Source organism: Arvicanthis niloticus, chromosome 1 (genome assembly GCF_011762505.2).
Source record: "Arvicanthis niloticus isolate mArvNil1 chromosome 1, mArvNil1.pat.X, whole genome shotgun sequence".
In the NCBI taxonomy this organism is placed as follows: Eukaryota; Metazoa; Chordata; class Mammalia; order Rodentia; family Muridae; genus Arvicanthis; species Arvicanthis niloticus.
In genome coordinates this window covers 30,957,742-30,976,287 of record NC_047658.1, presented here as the reverse complement: position 1 = coordinate 30,976,287, position 18,546 = coordinate 30,957,742, and the positions used below count along the sequence as shown (strand labels likewise).

Sequence of the window (18,546 nt, the reverse complement as noted above, 5' to 3'; positions counted from 1 at the left end):
AGGCAGTGTTGGTGAGCCTGGTAAGAACTGGGTCTGGGTGATATATAATCATAAGTGGCTGTGTTTCCCAGCCTGGGTCAATGATGACAACCCAATGTCATGAAGAGAGGTGATGACATCAAAATAAGCCTGTAGGTGTACGCTGAGGCCCGCCCAGGAGGACAGGGTTACAGGAGGTTCTTTAAGTCTTTGGACACCTCTTGGGGGACTTGCCTGAAGTACTCAAATGGCCTTGTCCTTTGACACCTTCTGAGAAATTTTCAAAATCCTTGTTCTCCTTTGCTGGGAAACACTGCTTACTAACAATCACTAAGTCCTTTTACTCAACTTGTGTACAATCTGCATGGCATCCACATTGCTTATGCCCCTGTCTTTTCTGGTGTTTTGCAGTCATGTGGCATGCCTTCTTGGAGCCAAAACAATCAGAGATGTCAGGTAAGTGGAATCATCTGTGCTAATGTCTTCCCTTCTCTATAGCTTGTGCCTTTGTGTATTACAGTGTGAGGCTCAGCCAAACTCAAGTGCTTAAGGATAAGCTAAACAATAAATCCAAACACGCCAGGAGATTTTCGATTGTGGGTTAAGTTCTACCCATGTAGACATATACATTTACGAGGTACAGGAATTTTCTTAAAATCTGATTATTCCTAGCCCCATTAATAGGAGCCACCCTTGATGCAATAAGAGGATAACTAAACTGCTGAACATGGAATCTGCATCTTCCTTGCTCACCACATGAGCAGGTTACAGGATCTCAACAGAGGCTTCCAAGCCTGTTCTCAGGACTCTCTTTAAGATGACATGGGAACCAAGAAACAGAGCCTTGATTACTGAGACAAAAGTAGTCTCTAAAAATCCACCATTGCCAACACCACATGATGTCTTGACAAGGGAACAAAGGTCTAGCAAATTTTCCCAAAATCTTCATTCCAGAGGGAATTTACATATGGGTGTTAGTTGAAGTTGTCTGGGTTGCAATTGGAAACAATTCCTTCCCAAATTCCTTCAAAGTATTGGATTCTCTTCTTGCTAAACTTCACCCCTCAACCCATCCTCAAATAAAACTTGCCAGGCATGGATTTTTCATAGGTCAAGCCTATCTTGTGGAACCTGACACCACTGGGCTAAATGTCAACTTGCCTCATGTTAGATTCAGGAACTAGGGTCACCTTTTCAGTATCATGGTACTGCAATACATAAGCCTTAAGACATATGCTTCCATGGCAGAACATTTGTCACTATCCACTCTGCCTCTGACACACTGCGGAATGTAAGAAAATGTGTTTCAAAATGACTTGAGACATTCAGTTTAGACCTTGCAGGTGAATGATCCTTCCCCTCAAGGTAGAATGAGAAACTCACAACTTCCTTCAAAGAGACTCTAAAATCTCTGTGAGGTTGTCTGTATACTGTGCTTTTTAAAATAACTTGTGGAGCTCAAGCAAGTGTTGGAACGTCCAGAGAGTTGAGGTTAAAGGCATATATGCACTGGCTGCTTTTTCTAGATAAAGAATTAAGCCTGTCTTGGGACAAGTTGCTACTTTGTGTTTTGCATGTTTCTGGAGCAAATTAGCCAAGAGAGCTTTTGGGGGTGGGGCATATTCATAGACAAGTGGCTGTAGATAGGAATTGTGAGAGAACATACTTCATGATCAGCTGTGCCCTTGACACTCTTAAGAATTCTGAGATACTGGAGTATGGAAATGGGCTTTATTAATGAGAGTACTTACACAAATTCTCTCTCCATAAATTTTGAAATAAAGAAGGGCAATCATGAGCCTTGACATCTTGATCTTTCCTCCTACAGAGAAGTCAATTTTCAAGCTTACAAAGAAGGTTGCCCTTGAGTCCTTGGAAGACCATTGGATGCTGCAGCTCTCTCCATTTCCATGGGCCCTTTTCTAACATGGAGGCAGTGTTGGTGAGCCTGGTAAGAACTGGGTCTGGGTGATATATAATCATAAGTGGCTGTGTTTTCCCAGCCTGGGTCAATGATGACAACCCAATGTCATGAAGAGAGGTGATGACATCAAAATAAGCCTGTAGGTGTACGCTGAGGCCCGCCCAGGAGGACAGGGTTACAGGAGGTTCTTTAAGTCTTTGGACACCTCTTGGGGGACTTGCCTGAAGTACTCAAATGGCCTTGTCCTTTGACACCTTCTGAGAAATTTTCAAAATCCTTGTTCTCCTTTGCTGGGAAAACACTGCTTACTAACAATCACTAAGTCTTTTACTCAACTTGTGTACAATCTGCATGGCATCCACATTGCTTATGCCCCTGTCTTTTCTGGTGTTTTGCAGTCATGTGGCATGCCTTCTTGGAGCCAAAACAATCAGAGATGTCAGGTAAGTGGAATCATCTGTGCTAATGTCTTCCCTTCTCTATAGCTTGTGCCTTTGTGTATTACAGTGTGAGGCTCAGCCAAACTCAAGTGCTTAAGGATAGCTAAACAATAAATCCAAACACGCCAGAAGATTTTCGATTGTGGGTTTAAGTTCTACCATGTAGACATATACATTTACGAGGGTACAGGAATTTTCTTAAAATCTGATTATCCTAGCCCTAGCCCCATTAATAGGAGCACCCTTGATGCAATAAGAGGATAACTAACTGCTGAACATGGAATCTGCATCTTCCTTGCTCACCACATGAGCAGTTACAGGATCTCAACAAGGCTTCCAAGCCTGTTTCTCAGGACTCTCCTTTAAGATGACATGGGAAACAAGAAACAGAGCCTTGATTACTGAGACAAAAGTAGTATATAAAAATCCACCATTGCCAACCACCACATGATGTCTTGACAAGGGACCAAAGGTCTAGCAAAATTTTCCCAAAATCTTTCATTCCAGAGGGAATTTACATATGGGTGTTAGTTGAACTTGTCTGGGTTGCAATGGAAACAATTCCTTCCCAAATTCCTTCAAAGTATTTGGATTCTCTTCTTGCTAAACTTCACCCCTCAACCATCCTCAAATAAAAACTTGCCATGGCATGGATTTTTCATAGGTCAAGCCTTATCTTTGGAACCTGACACCACTGGGCTAAATGTCAACTTGCCTCATGTTTAGATTCAGGAAACTAGGGTCACCTTTTCAGTATCATGGTACTGCAATACATTAAGCCTTAAGACATATGCTTCATGGCAGAACATTTGTCACTATCCACTCTGCCTCTGACACACTGCGAATGTAAGAAAATGTGTTTCAAAATGACTTGAGACATTCAGTTTAGACCTTGCAGGTGAATGATCCTTCCCCTCAAGGTAGAATGAGAAACTCACAACTTCCTTCAAACAGACTCTAAAAATCTCTGTGAGGTTGTCTGTATACTGTGCTTTTTAAAATAACTTGAGGAGCTCAAGCAATAGTGTTGGCAGGTCCAGAGAGTTGAGGTTAAAGGCCATATATGCACTGGCTGCTTTTTCTAGATAAAGAATTAAGCCTGTCTTGGGACAAGTTGCTACTTTGTGTTTTCCATGTTTTTTGTAGCAAATTAGCCAAGAGAGCTTTTGGGGGTGGGGCATCTTCATAGACAAGTGGCTGTAGATAGGAATTGTGAGAGAACATACTTCATGATCAGCTGTGCCCTTGACACTCTTAAGAATTCTGAGATACTGGAGTATGGAAATGGGCTTTATTAATGAGAGTACTTACACAAATTCTCTCTCCATAAATTTTGAAATAAAGAAGGGCAATCATGAGCCTCGACATCTTGATCTTTCCTCCTACAGAGAAGTCAATTTCAAGCTTACAAAGAAGGTTGCCCTTGAGTCCTTGGAAGACCATTGGATGCTGCAGCTCTCTCCATTTCCATGGGCCCTTTTCTAACATGGAGGCAGTGTTGGTGAGCCTGGTAAGAACTGGGTCTGGGTGATATATAATCATAAGTGGCTGTGTTTTCCCAGCCTGGGTCAATGATGACAACCCCAATGTCCATGAAGAGAGGTGATGACATCAAAATAAGCCTGTAGGTGTACGCTGAGGCCCGCCCAGGAGGACAGGGTTACAGGAGGTTCTTTAAGTCTTTGGGACACCTCTTGGGGGACTTGCCTGAAGTACTCAAAATGGCCTTGTCCTTTGACACCTCTGAGAAATTTTCAAAATCCTTGTTCTCCTTTGCTGGGAAACACTGCTTACTAACAATTCACTAAGTCTTTTACTCAACTTGTGTAACAATCTGCATGGCATCCACATTGCTTATGCCCCTGTCTTTTCTGGTGTTTTGCAGTCATGTGGCATGCCCTTCTTTGGAGCCAAAACAATCAGAGATGTCAGGTAAGTGGAATCATCTGTGCTAATGTCTTCCCTTCCTCTATAGCTTGTGCCTTTGTGTATTACAGTGTGAGGCTCAGCCAAACTCAAGTGCTTAAGGATAGCTAAACAATAAATCCAAACACGCCAGAAGATTTTCGATTGTGGGTTAAGTTCTACCATGTAGACATATACATTTACGAGGGTACAGGAATTTTCTTAAAATCTGATTATTCCTAGCCCCATTAATAGGAGCCACCCTTGATGCAATAAGAGGATAACTAACTGCTGAACATGGAATCTGCATCTTCCTTGCTCACCACATGAGCAGTTACAGGATCTCAACAGAGGCTTCCAAGCCTGTTCTCAGGACTCTCTTTAAGATGACATGGGAACCAAGAAACAGAGCCTTGATTACTGAGACAAAAGTAGTCTCTAAAAATCCACCATTGCCAACCACCACATGATGTCTTGACAATTGACCAAAAGTCTAGCAAATTTTCCCAAAATCTTCATTCCAGAGGGAATTTACATATGGGTGTTAGTTGAAGTTGTCTGGGTTGCAATGGAAACAATTCCTTCCCAAATTCCTTCAAAGTATTGGATTCTCTTCTTGCTAAACTTCACCCCTCAACCATCCTCAAATAAAACTTGCCAGGCATGGATTTTTTCATAGGTCAAGCCTTATCTTGTGGAACCTGACACCACTGGGCTAAATGTCAACTTGCCTCATGTTAGATTCAGGAACTAGGGTCACCTTTTCAGTATCATGGTACTGCAATACATTAAGCCTTAAGACATATGCTTCCATGGCAGAACATTTGTCACTATCCACTCTGCCTCTGACACACTGCGGAATGTAAGAAAATGTGTTTCAAAATGACTTGAGACATTCAGTTTAGACCTTGCAGGTGAATGATCCTTCCCCTCAAGGTAGAATGAGAAACTCACAACTTCCTTCAAACAGACTCTAAAATCTCTGTGAGGTTGTCTGTATACTGTGCTTTTTAAAATAACTTGAGGAGCTCAAGCAAAGTGTTGGCAGGTCCAGAGAGTTGAGGTTAAAGGCATATATGCACTGGCTGCTTTTTCTAGATAAAGAATTAAGCCTGTCTTGGGACAAGTTGCTACTTTGTGTTTTCCATGTTTTTTTGTAGCAAATTAGCCAAGAGAGCTTTTGGGGGTGGGGCTTCTTCATAGACAAGTGGCTGTAGATAGGAATTGTGAGAGAACATACTTCATGATCAGCTGTGCCCTTGACACTCTTAAGAATTCTGAGATACTGGAGTATGGAAATGGGCTTTATTAATGAGAGTACTTACACAAATTCTCTCTCCATAAATTTTGAAATAAAGAAGGGCAATCATGAGCCTTGACATCTTGATCTTTCCTCCTACAGAGAAGTCAATTTTCAAGCTTACAAAGAAGGTTGCCCTTGAGTCCTTGGAAGACCATTGGATGCTGCAGCTCTCTCCATTTCCATGGGCCCTTTTCTAACATGGAGGCAGTGTTGGTGAGCCTGGTAAGAACTGGGTCTGGGTGATATATAATCATAAGTGGCTGTGTTTTCCCAGCCTGGGTCAATGATGACAACCCAATGTCATGAAGAGAGGTGATGACATCAAAATAAGCCTGTAGGTGTACGCTGAGGCCCGCCCAGGAGGACAGGGTTACAGGAGGTTCTTTAAGTCTTTGGACACCTCTTGGGGGACTTGCCTGAAGTACTCAAATGGCCTTGTCCTTTGACACCTTCTGAGAAATTTTCAAAATCCTTGTTCTCCTTTGCTGGGAAACACTGCTTACTAACAATCACTAAGTCTTTTACTCAACTTGTGTACAATCTGCATGGCATCCACATTGCTTATGCCCCTGTCTTTTCTGGTGTTTTGCAGTCATGTGGCATGCCTTCTTGGAGCCAAAACAATCAGAGATGTCAGGTAAGTGGAATCATCTGTGCTAATGTCTTCCCTTCTCTATAGCTTGTGCCTTTGTGTATTACAGTGTGAGGCTCAGCCAAACTCAAGTGCTTAAGGATAGCTAAACAATAAATCCAAACACGCCAGAAGATTTTCGATTGTGGGTTAAGTTCTACCATGTAGACATATACATTTACGAGGGTACAGGAATTTTCTTAAAATCTGATTATTCCTAGCCCCATTAATAGGAGCCACCCTTGATGCAATAAGAGGATAACTAACTGCTGAACATGGATCTGCATCTTCCTTGCTCACCACATGAGCAGTTACAGGATCTCAACAGAGGCTTCCAAGCCTGTTCTCAGGACTCTCTTTAAGATGACATGGGAACCAAGAAACAGAGCCTTGATTACTGAGACAAAAGTAGTCTCTAAAAATCCACCATTGCCAACCACCACATGATGTCTTGACAAGGGAACAAAGGTCTAGCAAATTTTCCCAAAATCTTCATTCCAGAGGGAATTTACATATGGGTGTTAGTTGAAGTTGTCTGGGTTGCAATGGAAACAATTCCTTCCCAAATTCCTTCAAAGTATTGGATTCTCTTCTTGCTAAACTTCACCCCTCAACCATCCTCAAATAAAACTTGCCAGGCATGGATTTTTTCATAGGTCAAGCCTTATCTTGTGGAACCTGACACCACTGGGCTAAATGTCAACTTGCCTCATGTTAGATTCAGGAACTAGGGTCACCTTTTCAGTATCATGGTACTGCAATACATTAAGCCTTAAGACATATGCTTCCATGGCAGAACATTTGTCACTATCCACTCTGCCTCTGACACACTGCGGAATGTAAGAAAATGTGTTTCAAAATGACTTGAGACATTCAGTTTAGACCTTGCAGGTGAATGATCCTTCCCCTCAAGGTAGAATGAGAAACTCACAACTTCCTTCAAACAGACTCTAAAATCTCTGTGAGGTTGTCTGTATACTGTGCTTTTTAAAATAACTTGAGGAGCTCAAGCATAGTGTTGGCAGGTCCAGAGAGTTGAGGTTAAAGGCATATATGCACTGGCTGCTTTTTCTAGATAAAGAATTAAGCCTGTCTTGGGACAAGTTGCTACTTTGTGTTTTCCATGTTTCTTGTAGCAAATTAGCCAAGAGAGCTTTTGGGGGTGGGGCTTCTTCATAGACAAGTGGCTGTAGATAGGAATTGTGAGAGAACATACTTCATGATCAGCTGTGCCCTTGACACTCTTAAGAATTCTGAGATACTGGAGTATGGAAATGGGCTTTATTAATGAGTGTACTATCACAAATTCTCTCTCCATAAATTTTGAAATAAAGAAGGGCAATCATGAGCCTTGACATCTTGATCTTTCCTTCTACAGAGAAGTCAATTTTCAAACTTACAAAGAAGGTTGCCCTTGAGTCCTTGGAAGACCATTGGATGCTGCAGCTCTCTCCATTTCCATGGGCCCTTTTCTAACATGGAGGCAGTGTTGGTGAGCCTGGTAAGAACTGGGTCTGGGTGATATATAATCATAAGTGGCTGTGTTTCCCAGCCTGGGTCAATGATGACAACCCAATGTCATGAAGAGAGGTGATGACATCAAAATAAGCCTGTAGGTGTACGCTGAGGCCCACCCAGGAGGACAGGGTTACAGGAGGTTCTTTAAGTCTTTGGACACCTCTTGGGGGACTTGCCTGAAGTACTCAAATGGCCTTGTCCTTTGACACCTTCTGAGAAATTTTCAAAATCCTTGTTCCTTTGCTGCTGGGAATACTGCTTACTAACAATCACTAAGTCTTTTACTCAACTTGTGTACAATCTGCATGGCATCCACATTGCTTATGCCCCTGTCTTTTCTGGTGTTTTGCAGTCATGTGGCATGCCTTCTTGGAGCCAAAACAATCAGAGATGTCAGGTAAGTGGAATCATCTGTGCTAATGTCTTCCCTTCTCTATAGCTTGTGCCTTTGTGTATTACAGTGTGAGGCTCAGCCAAACTCAAGTGCTTAAGGATAGCTAAACAATAAATCCAAACACGCCAGGAGATTTTCGATTGTGGGTTAAGTTCTACCATGTAGACATATACATTTACGAGGGTACAGGAATTTTCTTAAAATCTGATTATTCCTAGCCCCATTAATAGGAGCCACCCTTGATGCAATAAGAGGATAACTAACTGCTGAACATGGAATCTGCATCTTCCTTGCTCACCACATGAGCAGTTACAGGATCTCAACAGAGGCTTCCAAGCCTGTTCTCAGGACTCTCTTTAAGATGACATGGGAACCAAGAAACAGAGCCTTGATTACTGAGACAAAAGTAGTCTCTAAAAATCCACCATTGCCAACCACCACATGATGTCTTGACAAGGGAACAAAGGTCTAGCAAATTTTCCCAAAATCTTCATTCCAGAGGGAATTTACATATGGGTGTTAGTTGAAGTTGTCTGGGTTGCAATGGAAACAATTCCTTCCCAAATTCCTTCAAAGTATTGGATTCTCTTCTTGCTAAACTTCACCCCTCAACCATCCTCAAATAAAACTTGCCAGGCATGGATTTTTTCATAGGTCAAGCCTTATCTTGTGGAACCTGACACCACTGGGCTAAATGTCAACTTGCCTCATGTTAGATTCAGGAACTAGGGTCACCTTTTCAGTATCATGGTACTGCAATACATTAAGCCTTAAGACATATGCTTCCATGGCAGAACATTTGTCACTATCCACTCTGCCTCTGACACACTGCGGAATGTAAGAAAATGTGTTCAAAATGACTTGAGACATTCAGTTTAGACCTTGCAGGTGAATGATCCTTCCCCTCAAGGTAGAATGAGAAACTCACAACTTCCTTCAAACAGACTCTAAAATCTCTGTGAGGTTGTCTGTATACTGTGCCTTTAAAATAACTTGAGGAGCTCAAGCAAAGTGTTGGCAGGTCCAGAGAGTTGAGGTTAAAGGCATATATGCACTGGCTGCTTTTTCTAGATAAAGAATTAAGCCTGTCTTGGGACAAGTTGCTACTTTGTGTTTTCCATGTTTCTTGGAGCAAATTAGCCAAGAGAGCTTTTGGGGGTGGGGCTTCTTCATAGACAAGTGGCTGTAGATAGGAATTGTGAGAGAACATACTTCATGATCAGCTGTGCCCTTGACACTCTTAAGAATTCTGAGATACTGGAGTATGGAAATGGGCTTTATTAATGAGAGTACTTACACAAATTCTCTCTCCATAATTTTGAAATAAAGAAGGGCAATCATGAGCCTTGACATCTTGATCTTTCCTCCTACAGAGAAGTCAATTTTCAAGCTTACAAAGAAGGTTGCCCTTGAGTCCTTGGAAGACCATTGGATGCTGCAGCTCTCTCCATTTCCATGGGCCCTTTTCTAACATGGAGGCAGTGTTGGTGAGCCTGGTAAGAACTGGGTCTGGGTGATATATAATCATAAGTGGCTGTGTTTTCCCAGCCTGGGTCAATGATGACAACCCAATGTCATGAAGAGAGGTGATGACATCAAAATAAGCCTGTAGGTGTACGCTGAGGCCCGCCCAGGAGGACAGGGTTACAGGAGGTTCTTTAAGTCTTTGGACACCTCTTGGGGGACTTGCCTGAAGTACTCAAATGGCCTTGTCCTTTGACACCTTCTGAGAAATTTTCAAAATCCTTGTTCTCCTTTGCTGGGAAACACTGCTTACTAACAATCACTAAGTCTTTTACTCAACTTGTGTACAATCTGCATGGCATCCACATTGCTTATGCCCCTGTCTTTTCTGGTGGTTTGCAGTCATGTGGCATGCCTTCTTGGAACCAAAACAGTCAGAGATGTCAGGTAAGTGGAATCATCTGTGCTAATGTCTTCCCTTCTCTATAGCTTGTGCCTTTGTGTATTACAGTGTGAGGCTCAGCCAAACTCAAGTGCTTAAGGATAGCTAAACAATAAATCCAAACACTCCAGAAGATTTTCGATTGTGGGTTAAGTTCTACCATGTAGACATATACATTTACGAGGGTACAGGAATTTTCTTAAAATCTGATTATTCCTAGCCCCATTAATAGGAGCCACCCTTGATGCAATAAGAGGATAACTAACTGCTGAACATGGTATCTGCATCTTCCTTGCTCACCACATGAGCAGTTACAAGATCTCAACAGAGGCTTCCAAGCCTGTTCTCAGGACTCTCTTTAAGATGACATGGGACCAAGAAACAGAGCCTTGATTACTGAGACAAAAGTAGTCTCTAAAAATCCACCATTGCCAACCACCACATGATGTCTTGACAAGGAACAAAGGTCTAGCAAATTTTCCCAAAATCTTCATTCCAGAGGGATTTACATATGGTGTTAGTTGAAGTTGTCTGGGTTGCAATGGAAACAATTCCTTCCCAAATTCCTTCAAAGTATTGGATTCTCTTCTTGCTAAACTTCACCCCTCAACCATCCTCAAATAAAACTTGCCAGGCATGGATTTTTTCATAGGTCAAGCCTTATCTTGTGGAACCTGACACCACTGGGCTAAATGTCAACTTGCCTCATGTTAGATTCAGGAACTAGGGTCACCTTTTCAGTATCATGGTACTGCAATACATTAAGCCTTAAGACATATGCTTCCATGGCAGAACATTTGTCACTATCCACTCTGCCTCTGACACACTGCGGAATGTAGAAAATGTGTTTCAAAATGACTTGAGACATTCAGTTTAGACCTTGCAGGTGAATGATCCTTCCCCTCAAGGTAGAATGAGAAACTCACAACTTCCTCAAACAGACTCTAAAATCTCTGTGAGGTTGTCTGTATACTGTGCTTTTTAAAATAACTTGAGGAGCTCAAGCAAAGTGTTGGCAGGTCCAGAGAGTTGAGGTTAAAGGCATATATGCACTGGCTGCTTTTTCTAGATAAAGAATTAAGCCTGTCTTGGGACAAGTTGCTACTTTGTGTTTTGCATGTTTCTTGGAGCAATTAGCCAAGAGAGCTTTTGGGGGTGGGGCATCTTCATAGACAAGTGGCTGTAGATAGGAATGTGTGAGAGAACATACTTCATGATCAGCTGTGCCCTTGACACTCTTAAGAATTCTGAGATACTGGAGTATGGAAATGGGCTTTATTAATGAGAGTACTTACACAAATTCTCTCTCCATAAATTTTGAAATAAAGAAGGGCAATCATGAGCCTTGACATCTTGATCTTTCCTCCTACAGAGAAGTCAATTTTCAAGCTTACAAAGAAGGTTGCCCTTGAGTCCTTGGAAGACCATTGGATGCTGCAGCTCTCTCCATTTCCATGGGCCCTTTTCTAACATGGAGGCAGTGTTGGTGAGCCTGGTAAGAACTGGGTCTGGGTGATATATAATCATAAGTGGCTGTGTTTTCCCAGCCTGGGTCAATGATGACAACCCAATGTCATGAAGAGAGGTGATGACATCAAAATAAGCCTGTAGGTGTACGCTGAGGCCCGCCCAGGAGGACAGGGTTACAGGAGGTTCTTTAAGTCTTTGGACACCTCTTGGGGGACTTGCCTGAAGTACTCAAATGGCCTTGTCCTTTGACACCTTCTGAGAAATTTTCAAAATCCTTGTTCTCCTTTGCTGGGAAACACTGCTTACTAACAATCACTAAGTCTTTTACTCAACTTGTGTACAATCTGCATGGCATCCACATTGCTTATGCCCCTGTCTTTCTGGTGTTTTGCAGTCATGTGGCATGCCTTCTTGGAGCCAAAACAATCAGAGATGTCAGGTAAGTGGAATCATCTGTGCTAATGTCTTCCCTTCTCTATAGCTTGTGCCTTTGTGTATTACAGTGTGAGGCTCAGCCCAAACTCAAGTGCTTAAGGATAGCTAAACAATAAATCCAAACACGCCAGAAGATTTTCGATTGTGGGTTAAGTTCTACCATGTAGACATATACATTTAAGAGGGTACAGGAATTTTCTTAAAATCTGATTATTCCTAGCCCCATTAATAGGAGCCACCCTTGATGCAATAAGAGGATAACTAACTGCTGAACATGGATCTGCATCTTCCTTGCTCACCACATGAGCAGTTACAGGATCTCAACAGAGGCTTCCAAGCCTGTTCTCAGGACTCTCTTTAAGATGACATGGGAACCAAGAACAGAGCCTTGATTACTGAGACAAAAGTAGTCTCTAAAAATCCACCATTGCCAACCACCACATGATGTCTTGACAAGGGAACAAAGGTCTAGCAAATTTTCCCAAAATCTTCATTCAGAGGGAATTTACATATGGGTGTTAGTTGAAGTTGTCTGGGTTGCAATGGAAACAATTCCTTCCCAAATTCCTTCAAAGTATTGGATTCTCTTCTTGCTAAAGTTCTACCCCTCAACCATCCTCAAATAAAACTTGCCAGGCATGGATTTTTTCATAGGTCAAGCCTTATCTTGTGGAACCTGACACCACTGGGCTAAATGTCAACTTGCCTCATGTTAGATTCAGGAACTAGGGTCACCTTTTCAGTATCATGGTACTGCAATACATTAAGCCTTAAGACATATGCTTCCATGGCAGAACATTTGTCACTATCCACTCTGCCTCTGACACACTGCGGATGTAAGAAAATGTGTTTCAAAATGACTTGAGACATTCAGTTTAGACCTTGCAGGTGAATGATCCTTCCCCTCAAGGTAGAATGAGAAACTCACAACTTCCTTCAACAGACTCTAAAATCTCTGTGAGGTTGTCTGTATACTGTGCTTTTTAAAATAACTTGAGGAGCTCGAGCAAAGTGTTGGCACGTCCAGAGAGTTGAGGTTAAAGGCATATATGCACTGGCTGCTTTTTCTAGATAAAGAATTAAGCCTGTCTTGGGACAAGTGTTGCTACTTTGTGTTTTCCATGTTTTTGTAGCAAATTAGCCAAGAGAGCTTTTGGGGGTGGGCTTCTTCATAGACAAGTGGCTGTAGATAGGATTGTGAGAACATACTTCATGATCAGCTGTGCCCTTGACACTCTTAAAATTCTGAGATACTGGGTTGGTATAATGGGCTTTTAATGAGAGTACTTACACAAATCTCTCTCCATAAATTTTGAAATAAAGAAGGGCAATCATGAGCCTTGACATCTTGATCTTTCCTCCTACAGAGAAGTCAATTTTCAAGCTTACAAAGAAGGTTGCCCTTGAGTCCTTGGAAGACCATTGGATGCTGCAGCTCTCCATTTCCATGGGCCCTTTTTAACATGGAGGCAGTGTTGGTGAGCCTGGTAAGAACTGGGTCTGGGTGATATATAATCATAAGTGGCTGTGTTTTCCAGCCTGGGTCAATGATGACAACCCAATGTCATGAAGAGAGGTGATGACATCAAAATAAGCCTGTAGGTGTACGCTGAGGCCGCCCAGGAGGACAGGGTTACAGGAGGTTCTTTAAGTCTTTGGACACTCTTGGGGGACTTGCCTGAAGTACTCAAATGGCCTTGTCCTTTGACACCTTCTGAGAAATTTTCAAAATCCTTGTTCTCCTTTGCTGGGAAACACTGCTTACTAACAATCACTAAGTCTTACTCCTTTTACAATCTGCATGGCATCCACATTGCTTATGCCCCTGTCTTTTCTGTGTTTGCAGTCATTTGTGCCTGCCTTCTTGGCCAAAACAATCAGAGATGTCAGGTAAGTGGAATCATCTGTGTCTCTTCTTCTCTATAGCTTGTGCCTTTGTGTATTACAGTGTGAGGCTCAGCCACTCAAGTGCTTAAGGATAGCTAAACAATAAATCCAAACACGACAGAAGATTTTTGATTGTGGGTTAAGTTCTACCATGTAGACATATACATTTACGAGGGTACAGGAATTTTCTTAAAATCTGATTATTCCTAGCCCCATTAATAGGAGCACCCTTGATGCAATAAGAGGATAACTAACTGCTGAACATGGTATCTGCATCTTCCTTGCTCACCACATGAGCAGTTACAGATCTCAACAGAGGCTTCCAAGCCTGTTCTCAGGACTCTCTTAAGATGACATGGGACCAAGAAACAGAGCCTTGATTACTGAGACAAAAGTAGTCTCTAAAAATCCACCATTGCCAACCACCACATGATGTCTTGACAAGGGACAAAAGGTCTAGCAAATTTTCCCAAATCTTCATTTCCAGGGAATTTACATATGGGTGTTAGTTGAGTTGTCTGGGTTGCAATGGAAACAATTCCTTCCAAATTCCTTCAAAGTATTGGATTTCTTCTTGCTAACTTCACCCCTCACCATCCTCAAATAAAACTTGCCAGGCATGGATTTTTTCATAGGTCAAAGCTTATTTTGTGGAACCTGACACCACTGGGCTAAATGTCAACTTGCCTCATGTTAGATTCAGGAACTAGGGTCACCTTTCAGTATCATGGTACTGCAATACATTAAGCCTTAAGACATATGCTTCCATGGCAGAACATTTGTCACTATCTCCCTCTGCTCTGACACTGGCGGAATGTAAGAAATGTGTTTCAAATGACTTGAGACATTCAGTTTAGACCTTGCATGCAGTGAATGATCCTTCCCTCAAGGTAGAATGAGAAACTCACAACTTTTCAAACAGACTCTAAATCTCTGTGAGGTTGTCTGTATACTGTGCTTTTAAATAACTTGAGGAGCTCGAGCAAAGTGTTGGCAGGTCCAGAGAGTTGAGGTTAAAGGCATATATGCACTGGCTGCTTTTCTAGATAAAGAATTAGCCTGTCTTGGGACAAGTTGCTACTTTGTGTTTCCATGTTTCTTGTAGCAAATTAGCCAAGAGAGCTTTTGGGGGTGGGGCCTTCTTCATAGACAAGTGGCTGTAGATAGGAATTGTGAGAGAACATACTTCATGATCAGCTGTGCCCTTGACACTCTTAAGAATTCTGAGATACTGGAGTATGGAAATGGGCTTATTAATGAGAGTACTTACAAAATTCTCTCTCCATAAATTTGAAATAAAGAAGGGCAATCATGAGCCTTGACATCTTGATCTTTCCTCCTACAGAGAAGTCAATTTTCAAGCTTACAAAGAAGGTTGCCCTTGAGTCCTTGGAAGACCATTGGATGCTGCAGCTCTCTCCATTTCCATGGGCTTTTCTAACATGGAGGCAGTGTTGGTGAGCTGGTAAGAACTGGGTCTGGTGATATATAATCATAAGTGGCTGTGTTTTCCAGCCTGGGTCAATGTGGACAACCCAATGTCATGAAGAGAGGGTGATGACATCAAATAAGCCTGTAGGGTACGCTGAGGCCCGCCCAGGAGGACAGGGTTACAGGAGGTTCTTTAAGTCTTTGGACACCTCTTGGGGGACTTGCTGAAGTACTCAAATGGCCTTGTCCTTTGACACCTCTGAGAAATTTTCAAAATCCTTGTCTCCTTTGCTGGGAAACACTGCTTACTAACAATCACTAAGTTTTACTCAACTTGTGTACAATCTGCATGGCATCCACATTGCTTATGCCCCTGTCTTTTCTGGTGTTTTGCAGTCATGTGGCATGCCTCTGGAGCCAAAACAACAGAGATGTCAGGTAAGGGAATCATCTGTGCTAATGTCTTCCTTCTCTATAGTGTGCCTTTGTGTATTACAGTGTGAGGCTCAGCCAAACTCAAGTGCTTAAGGATAGCTAAACAATAAATCCAAACACGCAGAAGATTTTCGATTTGTGGGGTAAGTTCTACCATGTAGACATATACATTTACGGGGTACAGGAATTTTCTAAAAATCTGATTATTCCTAGCCCCATTAATAGGAGCCACCCTTGATGCAATAAGAGGATAACTAACTGCTGAACATGGAATCTGCATCTTCCTTGCTCACACACAATGAGCAGTTACAGGATCTCAACAGAGGCTTCCAGCGCTGTTCTCAGGACTCTCTTTAAGATGACATGGAACCAAGAAACAGAGCCTGATTACTGAGACAAAAGTAGTCTCTAAATCCCACATTGCCAACCACCACATGATGTCTTGACAAGGGGAAAAAAGTCTAGCAATTTTCCAAAATCTTCATTCCGAGGGAATTACATATGGGTGTTAGTTGAAGTTGTCTGTTGCAATGAAACAATTCCTTCCAAATTCCTTCAAAGTATTGGATTCTCTTCTTGCTAAACTTCACAGACAACCATCCTCAAATAAAATTGCCAGGCATGGATTTTTCATAGGTCAAGCCTTATCGTGGGAACTGACACACTGGGCTAAATGTCAACTTGCCTCATGTTAGTCCGAGAACTAGGTCCCTTTTCATTCCGGTACTGCAATACATTAAGCCTTAAGACATATGCTTCCATGGCAGAACATTTCACTATCCCACTCTGCCTCTGACACACTGCAGAATGTAAGAAAAATGTGTTTCAAAATGACTTGAGACATTCAGTTTAGAACTTGCAGGTGAATGATCTTCCTCAAGGTAGAATGAGAAACTCAACCTGTTTCAAAACAGACTCTAAAATCTCTGTGAGGTTGTCTGTATACTGTGCTTTTTAAAATAACTTGAGGAGCTCGAGCAAAGTGTGGCAGTCCAGAGAGTTGAGGTAAAGGCATATATGCACTGGGCTTTTTCTAGATAAAGAATTAGCCTGTCTTGGGACAAGTTGCTTTTGTTTTGCATGTTTTTGTAGCAATTAGCAAGAGAGCTTTTGGGGGTGGGGCTTCTTCATAGACAAGTGGCTGTAGATAGGATTGTGATAAGAACATACTTCATGATCAGCTGTGCCCTTGACACTCTTAGAATTTTGAGATTGGGAGTTGGAAAGGCTTTAATGAGAGTACTTAACAAATTCCTCTCTCCATAATTTTGAAATAAAGAGGGCAATCATGAGCCTTGACATCTGATCTTTCCTCCTACAGAGAAGTCAATTTTCAAGCACAAAGAGGTTGCCCTTGAGTCCTTGGAAGACCATTGGATGCTGCAGCTCTCTCCATTTCCATGGGCCTTTTTCTAACCTGGAGGCAGTGTTGGTGAGCCTGGTAAGAACTGGGTCTGGGTGATATATATCATAAAGTGCTGTGTTTTCCCAGCCTGGGTCATGTGATGACAACCAAGTCATGAAGAGAGGTGATGACATCAAAATAAGCCTGTAGGTGTACGCTGAGGCCGCCCAGAGGACAGGGTTACAGGAGGTTCTTTAAGTCTTTGGACACCTCTTGGGGGTGCCTGAAGTACTCAAATGGCCTTGTCCTTTGACACCTTATGAGAAATTTCAAAATCCTTGTTTCCTTTGCTGGGAAACACTGCTTACTAACAATCACTAAGTCTTTACTCAATGGTACACAATTTGCATGGCATCCACATTGCTTATGCCCCTGTCTTTTTGTGTTTTGCAGTCATGTGGCGCCTTCTTGGAGCCAAAAACATCAGAGATGTCCGGTAAGTGGATCATCTGTGCTAATGTCTTCCCTTCTCTATAGCTTGTGCCTTTGTGTATTACAGTGTGGGCTCAGCCAACCTCAAGTGCTTAAGGATAGCTAAACAATAAATCCAAACACGCCAGGAGATTTTTCGATTGTGGGTTAAGTTCTACATGTAGACATATACATTTACGAGGGTAAGAATTTTCTTAAAATCTGATTATTCCTAGCCCCATTAATAGGAGCCACCCTTGATGCAATAAGAGGATAACTAACTGTGAACATGGATCTGCATCTTCCTTGCTCACCACATGAGCAGTTACAGGATCTCACAGAGGCTTCCAAGCCTGTTTCAGGACTCTTAAGATGACATGGGAACCAAGAAACAGAGCCTTGATTACTGAGACAAAAGTAGTCTCTAAAAATCCACCTGCCCACCACATGATGTCTTGACAAGCGAACAAAGGTCTAAGCAATTTCCAAAATCTTCATTCCAGAGGGAATTTACATATGGTGTTGAGTTGAAGTTGTCTGGGTTGCTGAAAAATTCTTCCCAAATTCCTCAAAGTATTGGATCTCTCTTGCTAAACTTCACCCCAACATCTCAAATAAAACTTGCCCAGGCATGGATTTTCATAGGTCAAGCTTTATCTTGTGGACCTGACACCACTGGGCTAATATCAAATTTGCCTCATGTTAGATTCAGGAACTAGGGTTCTTTTCAGTATCATGGTACTGCAATACATTAGCCTTAGACATATGCTTCCATGGCAGAACATTTGTCACTATCCACTCTGCCTCTGACCACTGCGGAATGTAAGAAAATGTGTTTCAAAATGACTTGAGACATTCAGTTTAGACCTTGCAGGTGAATGAATTCCCCTCAAGGTAGAATGAGAAACTCAACTTCCTTCAAACAGACTCTAAAATCTCTGTGAGGTTGTCTGTATCGTGCTTTTTAAAATAACTTGAGGAGCTCAAGCAAAGTGTTGGCACGTCCAGAGAGTTGAGGTTAAAGGCATATATGCACTGGCGCTTTTTCTAGATAAGAATTAAGCTGTCTTGG

At 42.1% G+C, this 18,546-nt stretch overlaps 10 non-coding genes across 10 annotated transcripts; all 10 read left to right on the top strand.

Moving 5' to 3' along the window:
- The first annotated feature begins 74 nt into the window (after window positions 1-74).
- On the top strand, window positions 75-151 carry LOC117700069 (small nucleolar RNA SNORD115). Its single transcript, XR_004605386.1, has one exon. It is a non-coding gene; the product is annotated as a small nucleolar RNA SNORD115 (small nucleolar RNA).
- A 1,834-nt stretch (window positions 152-1,985) lies between these two features.
- Window positions 1,986-2,062, top strand: LOC117700062 (small nucleolar RNA SNORD115). The gene has a single exon (XR_004605384.1). It is a non-coding gene; the product is annotated as a small nucleolar RNA SNORD115 (small nucleolar RNA).
- Window positions 2,063-3,908: 1,846 nt separating this feature from the next.
- Window positions 3,909-3,987, top strand: LOC117700290 (small nucleolar RNA SNORD115). The gene has a single exon (XR_004605434.1). It is a non-coding gene; the product is annotated as a small nucleolar RNA SNORD115 (small nucleolar RNA).
- A 1,841-nt stretch (window positions 3,988-5,828) lies between these two features.
- On the top strand, window positions 5,829-5,905 carry LOC117700054 (small nucleolar RNA SNORD115). The gene has a single exon (XR_004605382.1). It is a non-coding gene; the product is annotated as a small nucleolar RNA SNORD115 (small nucleolar RNA).
- Window positions 5,906-7,737: 1,832 nt separating this feature from the next.
- Window positions 7,738-7,814, top strand: LOC117700051 (small nucleolar RNA SNORD115). The gene has a single exon (XR_004605381.1). It is a non-coding gene; the product is annotated as a small nucleolar RNA SNORD115 (small nucleolar RNA).
- A 1,831-nt stretch (window positions 7,815-9,645) lies between these two features.
- On the top strand, window positions 9,646-9,722 carry LOC117700044 (small nucleolar RNA SNORD115). Its single transcript, XR_004605380.1, has one exon. It is a non-coding gene; the product is annotated as a small nucleolar RNA SNORD115 (small nucleolar RNA).
- Window positions 9,723-11,550: 1,828 nt separating this feature from the next.
- On the top strand, window positions 11,551-11,627 carry LOC117700039 (small nucleolar RNA SNORD115). The gene has a single exon (XR_004605379.1). It is a non-coding gene; the product is annotated as a small nucleolar RNA SNORD115 (small nucleolar RNA).
- Window positions 11,628-13,446: 1,819 nt separating this feature from the next.
- LOC117700357 (small nucleolar RNA SNORD115) lies at window positions 13,447-13,523 on the top strand. Its single transcript, XR_004605465.1, has one exon. It is a non-coding gene; the product is annotated as a small nucleolar RNA SNORD115 (small nucleolar RNA).
- Window positions 13,524-15,310: 1,787 nt separating this feature from the next.
- LOC117700416 (small nucleolar RNA SNORD115) lies at window positions 15,311-15,386 on the top strand. Its single transcript, XR_004605474.1, has one exon. It is a non-coding gene; the product is annotated as a small nucleolar RNA SNORD115 (small nucleolar RNA).
- A 1,767-nt stretch (window positions 15,387-17,153) lies between these two features.
- On the top strand, window positions 17,154-17,229 carry LOC117700427 (small nucleolar RNA SNORD115). Its single transcript, XR_004605477.1, has one exon. It is a non-coding gene; the product is annotated as a small nucleolar RNA SNORD115 (small nucleolar RNA).
- The last annotated feature ends 1,317 nt before the right edge of the window (window positions 17,230-18,546 follow it).